The sequence below is a fragment of the Chrysemys picta genome, chromosome 4 (genome assembly GCF_011386835.1).
Source record: "Chrysemys picta bellii isolate R12L10 chromosome 4, ASM1138683v2, whole genome shotgun sequence".
NCBI classification, from domain to species: Eukaryota; Metazoa; Chordata; order Testudines; family Emydidae; genus Chrysemys; species Chrysemys picta.
The window spans coordinates 37,210,841-37,220,909 of NC_088794.1; the positions used below are offsets into that span (position 1 = coordinate 37,210,841).

Genomic DNA, 10,069 nt, shown 5'->3' on the forward strand with positions numbered 1-10,069 from the left:
AAATTGTAAAATTCTGGGGGCAGGGACAGGCTCTCGTACAGCACCTAGACCAATGCGACTGCCATCTAGGTTGGGGCTTTGACATACTATTGTAATACAATAATCATCATAATGGTGCACTGAGGATGAAGTCCTGTGTTCTTGTTCCTTGCTTCACCATTCTTTAAGACCAGTACTGTAACCTGAATATCTTAACCATGGCAACATGCAAGTCAGCACTGGACTTCTCCGTAAAATAGTGGATTATTTTTTCTTTGTATTTTCTACTGCTTTTAATAGCAATAAACAACCTCTACATGGAGCATTTCTTGGCAGTTAATGACCAGCCGGGTGAAGGGCCCTTATCTTGATTTCAGGCCTGTGGTGAAGATAGTGCAATAGGTCTCCAACTCCTCCAGCCGCTCATTAGCTGCCAGGAAATGCCTGAGACAGAGCTCGTTAGTACGTAAGTAATTCAAGGTTAATCAGCACTACCTCTCCAACTGCTTAATGCCATTCTAGTAAGGGGCATATACTCCCACTCGCCTACGGTCATTTGTTTTCTGTTTAGACAAATGCTCTGTTTTTCTTGGCTTGTCAAGGGAAGTTATGAAGCATTTTGCACTAGGCTCGGACTCCAGCAGTTCTGGAGATGTGATTTCTCGTACGTTAGAACACTGGTAAACGTATTTCCCCAGTCAAAGGAGATGTGATTTCTCGTACGTTAGAACACTGGTAAACGTATTTCCCTCACCCTTCCAAGCACATATACCAAAGACAGCCCTTCCACAGCTGATGAAAAGCAGCACAGGTCATCCAAAGGTGGTTTATGGCAACCAAGGCTATGTCTACACTACCGCAGTGAGTCAACCTATGCTACACAATTCCAGCTATGTGAATAACGTAGCTGGAGTCGACGTACCTTAGGTCGAGTTACCACGGTGTCTACACCACGGGGGGTCGATGGGAGAAATCTTACTCTGACCTTACTCTTCTCGTTGGGAGTAGAGTACAGGGGGCGATTGGAGAGTGATCTGCAGTCGATTTGGCGGGTCTTTACTAGACCCGCTAAATCGACCTCAGGTGGATCGATCTCAGAGCGTCGATCGTGGCTGTAGTGTAGAACTGCCCACATTTGAAGCCACATTTGGAATTTTAACAGAACAGTGCATTTGAATGTTTGCGGCCGCTTCAACCCCAAATCACTACTGCACTTGAAAAATCACGAGCCAAGCTCCAGAAATCATGAGCTGGGCTTAAAGATGAGATTTAAAAAATAAAATAAAATGTTTTTTTTTTTTTAATTTGCCTTCTGGTGTTTGAGCTTTTAGGATTCACATTTACAAACTTTTCTCTGCAACCAGAAGGGCAAAAAACTTACTTTAAAAAAAATGTAAGCTGAGACACTGACATGTGCTGAAGCTTTGAGGAAAAACACCAAATATTATCAGATTCTCAATAGGATCATGAGTGTTAGTAGCACTGGGCCTCCCTTTGATCAGACTGCTCTGGAGAAGAGCTTTTCTGTGGATCGGTAAAGCTGTCCGAAGTGGTGGCAGCTGGTAAGGTTGGTAATGTTGCTTCCCCTCTCTGGTTAATTCACCATCTCCTTTCTTTCCTTGAACAATCAACCACCAATAGCAAAATCCTTTGTGGCAGCAGTTTCCTTTCTTTTCTTCCATCTCTCCAGCAGCACAATGGAGAAAGCAGCAGGGTGCAGGTGGGGAGAAGGGAAGGGTTTCCAGTCCCTTCAGTACAGTGGCACCATAGGGTGCAGTCTGGGGAGGCCAAGACTGTTAGCTCTAAGAGAGTTCCTTTTTCTATTGAAAGTATAGAGCAGGGCTGAGACCAGAGCCTGCTCACTGGCTGCCTTTCTCAGGTCTCCTTGTGGTTGAAGAAAATTTGCCTCAATGAGTTTGAGCAGCAGCCTCAGTGCAGGGCCATGCCCCAAACTCAGGAGCAGCAGCAAAGGCCCACGCTGTGGAAGCTGAGGCAGAGGGAGTGAGGAGCGGGCCAACCTGAGATTGCCAGGGAGCAGTAGGTAGGCTGATCTGTCAAATGGGGAAAATGGGTGGGCCAGAGCTTGTGGTCCAGGGAGGAGAGTGGAAGGAGGAAAGGGGCAGCATGCGGGGTGGAGCCTGTGACCAACATAACAATGGAATGAAAGAGAGAGAGAGTCTGCTAGCTCACTTGGAGAGGAGCAGTGGGGATACAGCTGAGGATATAATGGGTAGAAGGGTCACAGAATTTATTTAATGGGGGGAGAACAGCCCCAAATTCTGTGGATGGCTGAGTGATTTTATCTGGAAGACCAAACATGATCTTGTGTATGTGTGTGTCTGTGGGCGGTGTGTGTATCTAATCACCAGCCCTCCCATTTATTTTGGACACCACTGGTTGGAAGTCAGGATGCTTGAAGGTAATCTTAACCCCTCTACAATAAAACAGAGGGGGAACTTCTGAAGGATCTCCGAAGGCAGACACAGCATTCCCACACACGAGTGAACCCCAAAGAAGCAGCCATGCAACACAGGGAAATGGCCTGTTTTACATTTGTATTTCATTCACCCCCCATATGGGATCATTTTCCCTTTTCTTTATTTTTTTTAATAGTGCTTTTCCTAGTCATAATAATCAGGTTTTTTTTTACACAGCTGGCTTTGATTGGTTTCAGTTCTGCAGTTGCTACTTGTGACTAAGGAAAGGAGCAAAAGTTCTTTTAGTTTTGTGTGCGAGGCAGACGGGTGCTTTTTTGGGGCCGGGAGAGAGCAGGCAAAGTAGACCTAGCCAGCAAACTCTTCGTTAAAGCCTCAGGTCAGCCTTTTGTACATCTTGGCTTGTTGGTCAAATTGTGGCTCATGGGACAAATTCTCATCCAAGAATCATGCCTGGAAAAAATAATACCCCAGCGATTCTGCACACTCCCGCACTTCCCCTTAGTTTATAGATTGATTTTCAAAAGATATAAAAAAGGGTGACAGTCTGACTACCTGTAGGCACCCTGTGTGCCCAGACTGTGGAAGTAGATGGCAAGAGTGCATCTGTGTTGTGGAACAGCAGAGTTAATATTCAAGAGTAGAGGATGAATCAAATCTCTGTTTCTATATTTGTAACACTGGCATTAGTCCTCAAGAAGCAGTAATCCCAGGCAGCCACATCTCTGCCATCCAACTGCATACTTTACATAATACAGCCATAGGATGATGCATGATTTACCTGTGGAACTCACTGTCACAAGCAACTGTTCAGGCCAAAATGTTCATATGAATAAAAACATCCACAGTTACTTTTTTTTTTTTTTAGTTTCCCTTCCACTAGCAGGGATTAAAGTGCCATGCTTCAGGGCATAAATCAAACACTAACTGCATGGGGATAGGAAGAAACTTCCCATAAGGGCATGTAATTGTTCACTGTGGGGTTTCTTGTATGTTCCTCTGAAACAGCTGGTTCTAGTCACTGTCCGAACTGGGCTGATCTGCTCTGGCTAATCTGACGTTCCAAGAATTATCCGGCAGGAAGAGACACAGTTATTGTGCAAGGCTGAAAGAAAGTAAATGTTTACAGGGACAATGCGCAGTTCAGCTTGTTACATGTTCCTGTGCAATGAAAGAACAGACATGAAAGCATAATTAAAACAGGTCCCAAGTCTCAATGTGTATCTTGGCTTTCTGCTTAGCCTTGTTGGAAGGCTGCCTCTGCCTTTCTCAGACCCCAGGCTGAACAGGGACCACTGGGCCATTAGATCCATGTCAATCGCTGTCCAGTTATTCAAATCACATTGTCCTTCTGAGAACTGCAAAACTCTTCCAGCAAACAGGTTTATAGCTTGTGATAGAGTCAGATGCTTAACGTGGCCCCTGGCCTAGAGGTAAGAGCAGTGAGAATCTCACAGCCTCATCAGGAAAATCTTCATGTCATTTCCTAGCGTTTCACTGGTAGGTGAATGATGGTTCGTTTGATTTTAAGGAGGAAAAGTGATTTTTTGAAAGGTGTCTCCCATGAATGGCATTGCTTTGTTGTTGTAGCTGCAGTTAGACCCCAGAGTGATAGGCACCTTTCAAATAACTGTGGGCTATGTTGTCACAGCCCTTACTTGGCTGCACAGGGGGTTAAAAATGAGTAAAGCACCCTTGCTCTGCTGCTCAGATAGCAACTCTGGCCGTAGTGGGGCAGAGCAGGGGCCCCAGCCAGGCAGAATAGCTGATGGCAAAGGGATGGGTGCACAGGAGTGAACTAACATATCCCACCCCATGAGTAAGGGGAAGCAGGGAGAGAATTGTGACTCACAGAGCGGTGTCTGAGGCACAGTCCCTCCTGGGGACACTCCTGGGTCTGTGTGGTTTGCTCAGGGCTGTGCTTACAGTTGCAATCTGGCCCTAACAGAGAGAACAAACATGTCACGTCCAGCAGCCTTTCTCTTGGCAAGGATGAGGCATCTTAAGGAATTGCTAGCCCACACAGCAAGCAGTTGTAGCTTGTAGTCAGGAGGACCTCAATATGGCATCTAACCTCTGTGATTTCTAACCCACATTCCAGGGGCCTTGGCTCATCACTGACTCTTAGGAAATAGCATCCACTATTGAATCATCAACACCACTTCTCTAGTGGCCTCCCATTCAGGTACTGATGGTCTTTGTTTTCTTATTTATTTTGATTTAAATAATAACTAGAAAAGATGTCTATCCAATAATCTACGTGTCCTGGCACACCCTTAATAATATAAGGAAATCCCAGGAGCATTAAAGTGATGAGTTCGACAGGAGGAGAGCAAGACAGCCTTTTACAGCAACTCTTTTTCTCACCTTCATCACTATAGGAAGCATTCCCTCAGCCTTCTCCAAAAACCCAATCAACCAGATTTGATCTGTTGCTTAGCTTGTAAGGGCTAACAGGTTCTTGGCACAAAGTTGGTATGGCTTCAGGAGAGCGGGTGATGATTGTGTTTAAGGCATGATAACCCCTGCCTCTCATCTTTTATAGCCGAGTTGTCTGAAGCACTGAGCATGTTATGGAGAAGCAGGAACTTTTCCATAGCTCACATTGCAACTTTCTTCCATATTGAAGGTCCCGCTAACCTGGGCTTGGAAAAATTTGGTTTGGTTGGGCATTTGCTAGATTTACACTGAAGGCAAGTGACCATGCTTCTGCAAAGTCTGAAGAAAATGTGTCAATGTGTTTTGAGTCACAAGTCATTAAAAATTACTATGATTTGAAAATTTGACATTTGCATCATGTTTCTTTGTGTTCCCCTAGCTCCAAAAACAAATGATTATTACCCCTTCAAACTTTCCACATAGTTAAATCTCCTTTATTACTTGTGTGCTGGCTGTAGTTGAAGAAAATATGATGTAACTAAGCAAATTATTAACAATTTTTGTTGTGGGTCATGTTGGGGTCCAATCCAGCTTCCACTGAACTACAGTAAATAGTAGTTCTGGGCCTGTTCCTATTCTCATTGATGTCAATGGGAACGCTTTTTCTTTTATTTGCTGATAACTTCAATGGGAACAGGATAGGGCAGTACATGTATGTGTGAGGAGATTTCTCTAGCTGGGAGCAGGATAGGGCTGTACATGTATGTGTGAGGAGATTTCTCTAGCTGGGAGCTGTCAGCGATCTTGCTAGAAAGCCATCTCCCTTTTAATCTTTCTCAGGTAGTAGGGAGGGATATGTATTTGTGGAGCAGCAAGAACCTTGGTTCTAGTCCCGGTTCCAGTAGGTGTTGTTTTATTATGGAAAAATGATAGCCTTGCTATAAAGTTGCAACCATGATCCTCGTGATTTTGGTTGACTTGTAAATTCTTATGCTTTCAAAATTCTTGGAGCTAACTCTCATTGACAATTAGAACATTCCCTGAAAAATGCTGATGTAATGAAGTACGTACTACTAGAGATTAAAAGATTTATTCAGTTGTTCCTTTTTGAAACTTTTGCAAGTGTCTAACATTTTATGTCCCTCTAACTGCCAACGAAATCATATTACACCACACAGTTTGCAACATTAGGCAATTTTGGACACTGGCTCACGCAAGAGGCAGTTTTCACTGGCCAGAATTGTAAAAATAGTATAGAAATTGCCATGCTTTGAAAACTAGACCCAGTTCAATGAAGCAGCTGGATGTAATAACAGTTACTTTAGGAGGCCTGGAGCGCAGCTGGGCACAAAACCTTAATCTCTGACGAGATAGGAGACCCATGTCCTAGTCATTAGGCCATGGCACCTTTTGTACCTGTTGGTTCAAATCTCTTTATTTAGTTAGGCCATGTGTAAAAAGGAGATAATAATGTGTAGCCACCTCTATAAAGTGCTTTGAGGGCAGCACATGAGAATGCATTAGGTAAGTAGTGGTAACTAAGGAACAATGAGGCTCAATAGTTTGATCATAATGGGTTACAGATTGGCTACAGATTTAATAGAACTGGGCTCTAGTCCTGCTTCTGATACTTAATTTGCCATGATACTTTAGCAGTTTTTGCCAACATTTGTAGGTTCACAGATTTTTAAGTTTAGAAGGAGCCATAAGATCATCTTGCCTGACCCCCAGTATAACACAGGCAATAGAATTCCATCCAGTTACTCCTGTGGTGACTCCAGTAATTTACATTAGGAGGAAAGGGATGCTGTGCTGAAGATGCTTAAGTTACTAAGCCATATAGTGAATGTGTGTATCTTGTCTGTTGTGCACTGAATGAGGCTGGGTGCCACTGGAACTGTTATTAGCTTGGTTAGTGCCACAAAGTCTTTAAATTTAATATGCCGGTGACCAGCATATCCTGTTCATTTAGAAAAACAAAACAAAACCTATGGGCAAGATTCTCAGCTGTGTAAATTGTTGTAACTCAGGGTTTCTCAAACTGGGTTCGCCGCTTGTGTAGGGAAAGTCCCTGGCGGGCCAGGCCGGTTTGTTTACCTGCCCCATCCCCAGGTCCGGCTGATCGCGGCTCCCATTGGCTGCGGATCGCTGCTCCGGGCCAATGGGAGCTGCTGGAAGCAGCGCGGGCCACTTCCAGCAGCTCCCATTGGCCCGGAGCAGCGATCCGCGGCCAGTGGGAGCCACGATCAGCCGGACCTGCGGACGGGGCAGGTAAACAAACCGGCCCGGCCCGCCAGGGGCTTTCCCTACACAAGCGGTGAACCCAGTTTGAGAAACCCTGGTGTAACTCCTTTGTCGTCAATGGAAATTTGTTGATTTACACTGGCTGAGAATCTGGCCCCATTTTTTTTTAAAAAAAGGGAGCAGGGGATGGGAAAGATTTCAGTAGCAATAGAAAAAAAAACACTACACCTTTTTGCAAGAAAGGAGGGATTCTATTTTCCCATTATTAGAATGTATTACAGTGCTTTCCTCTTGAGAGAAGCCTTCTCAAGATACCTAGATAGAACACATAATTCACCAGCATTAGAACATGAACTCCTATACCACCTACCCATGTCTTCCTGCTCGAGCTTATTCTAATGAGGCAACAAAAGAAAAATGTTAAGCCATTGCTATATAACCATTCAGTACTGTGGGGTAATCCAGCCTCATTAAATGCAGGCAAATCAATGGTGCAGAAGCAACTGGTAGAAAAGGGTGATGTTAGCCTTGTCGCATCCAATCCACACAGGGATACTTTTAAGTCATTGCAGCAATAATTTGGCTGCAGTTTTGGCAGCACCTACAAATTAACTACAAAAATTAGCAATGCCACACATTTATTAGCCAATCCGTTTGGCCCCAGTGCAGTAGTAGCTCTGGAATCGATTAACTTATTTTATTAAAAATTAAAAAAAATGGACATCATAACAGACCCAGTGCACTAATATATACCTATTGACCTTCCATTGGAAAAAGTATGGAGAACCCTTCAACATAAATTGAGTCAGGATTCAAGGATCCCAGGGACAGTGGAATAAAATTGAGCATGATACAGAAAAAGCATGAATTGGGCTCTCCTCTTTAACTAATTCACCAGCAGATTATTTTTCACGTGACTTGGACCTTTACAGTCCAAGTAGGCATTAAAGAAACATATAGGTATTGGAAATCTGGAGGATTCCTTAGCTCTCTGTCATATCTATTGAAGCTGTTAAAAAAATAAAAATAAAAGGTGCACTTAGTATCAGGGACTTCTTTTGATCCTGCCAAATTGTTTATATTGGTACCCACCAACCAAAAGCTTACTCTTAATGATTCATGGGAACATTGGTTCTGATGAGCCTTGTTGGCAGTGAAACATCAAATCGTACAACACCAGAAATGACCTACATCTCCCAGCATATAGAACTGGAGTTGAGTGACATGGTAGCTCTGGGAAGAGTACAAGCAAAAGAAGGGAAGAGCTCTTCAAATTTGATGACAATTAGGGCCAGATCCTCTGTAATTAACGTCAGTGGAGCTATGCTGATTTACACCAGCTGAGGAGCTGTCTTGATGTCTTTATTTTTAGAGTTGGTTGGTTGACCTAACTGCGGAGTGGCAATATATATAGGACACGTTATCGGCGGATTTGGTGTAACAGTGCTGAAAACAGTTCTAGACTGATGTCATCATTGCATGTGGACAACTTTCTTGCTCTTCATGGTATGTCTTATGTCTGACCTGCTTTGTCTACAATGTCATCTTTCTCTTGTTTCCTATGGCTTGTTTGATGTTTCTCTGGCGCTTTTTCTCCAAGTGCTCTTACAATACGAAAGGAATGGACAAATGTCAAACATTGGTGTAAAGTCTGATGAACTTGGTTATCTTTTTTCTTACTTCATTGTAAACTCTATAGTGCTCTTCCTTTTCCTTTGTACAATAAAAATATTTAATTGAAAAAGAAATCTTATAAAAAACCCTGTCAGCCTAAAAACATGCATTTCCTTGATTTCTGGTTCTTATAAAGTCGTGTGCCTTCAGCCAGGGCATAAAAGATGATGTATCTCTTTTGAAGAGGCAGATAAGACAGAAAACAGAGGAGTCTAGTTTCCCTCTGATGCACGTACAGAGAGGAGCGCGAGGTTACCAGTGATGTCATTCCTGTGTGTATGACCTACGGTTCCAGCTATTTTCTTTATTTTTAAGTAGACATACCATTTCATAATCTCAATAAAACAAGCTAGGGAGTGTGTTATGGAGTGATTACTTCATCTTTCTGTTGGCTGCAGTTACTGGAGCTTTGGCCATGTGCATTGTTAGGCCACACCAGTACAACTAAATTCATAACTATTGTATACAAAAACAGGTGTAATGACCCCCTAGACTAGTGGGCTGAAGGGACTGAATCTGGGACTTCCAGATCCAAAAGCATGAGTCTACAAAGCTTGAGCTAAAAGACTAGCTATGTTAACTTGAAGGCAGATTCAGATTTATAAACTTCTTTATGTGGTCCACCTATTGTGGGGGAAAGAGGGGAGCGAGGTAGGGCAAAGACACACTTAGCCATTGAGTTACATATACCCTTTAGCCAGGAAAGCTTGTCCTAAACATCAGACGTACACAACAGTATGAATCATCACTTCTAACAGTACCTCTAGATGGGTTCCACAAGTAGGGATTGAACCCCTGACCTCTGAGTCAGAGCACATGGGCTTCTACTATTGAGTGGCAGGATATATCCTCACAAACCTTGTTATATGATTCATCTGCAACAGAGGTAGTATGGGTTGAGATGACAAAGACACACTCCGGCCTGTGTGTTGTTGCACAAGAGTGATCTGTGGTTCCAACATCACATTCCATCCGATCCTATCCGTTTTAGCATTTTGCTTGTGCTTCAGAAAATACCATCCATTTTAGAGTTACTTGAGAAAACACAGCACAATTTGCTGGAGATATGACAATGAGGAGAGAACATCCCCCAACCCTGCTGTTATGGAAATCTAGCTCTTACCTTTTTGACCTTTGCAGAAGAACACAGCACAAAACATCCGCAGTAACTTCCCAAGATGACTAAGAAAGTCAAATGACAGTAGTTTGCTGATAGTGGCTTTCTTTATTCCACTAAGAATATTATCAGAGTAAAAGCATCACTGTCCATTTTCAAATGATGCTAAAGGCCAATGTTGTTACATAGTAGGTACCAGGGTATCCTATGATGTGCTGAAAACATTGTGCCAGGTGCTTGT

At 43.3% G+C, this 10,069-nt stretch overlaps 1 long non-coding RNA gene across 1 annotated transcript; it reads left to right on the forward strand.

The window, feature by feature from the left end:
* Window positions 1–979: 979 nt before the first annotated feature.
* Window positions 980–8,814, forward strand: LOC135982988 (uncharacterized). The gene is made up of 2 exons (XR_010600483.1): window positions 980–4,599; window positions 8,410–8,814. It is a non-coding gene; the product is annotated as an uncharacterized LOC135982988 (long non-coding RNA).
* The last annotated feature ends 1,255 nt before the right edge of the window (window positions 8,815–10,069 follow it).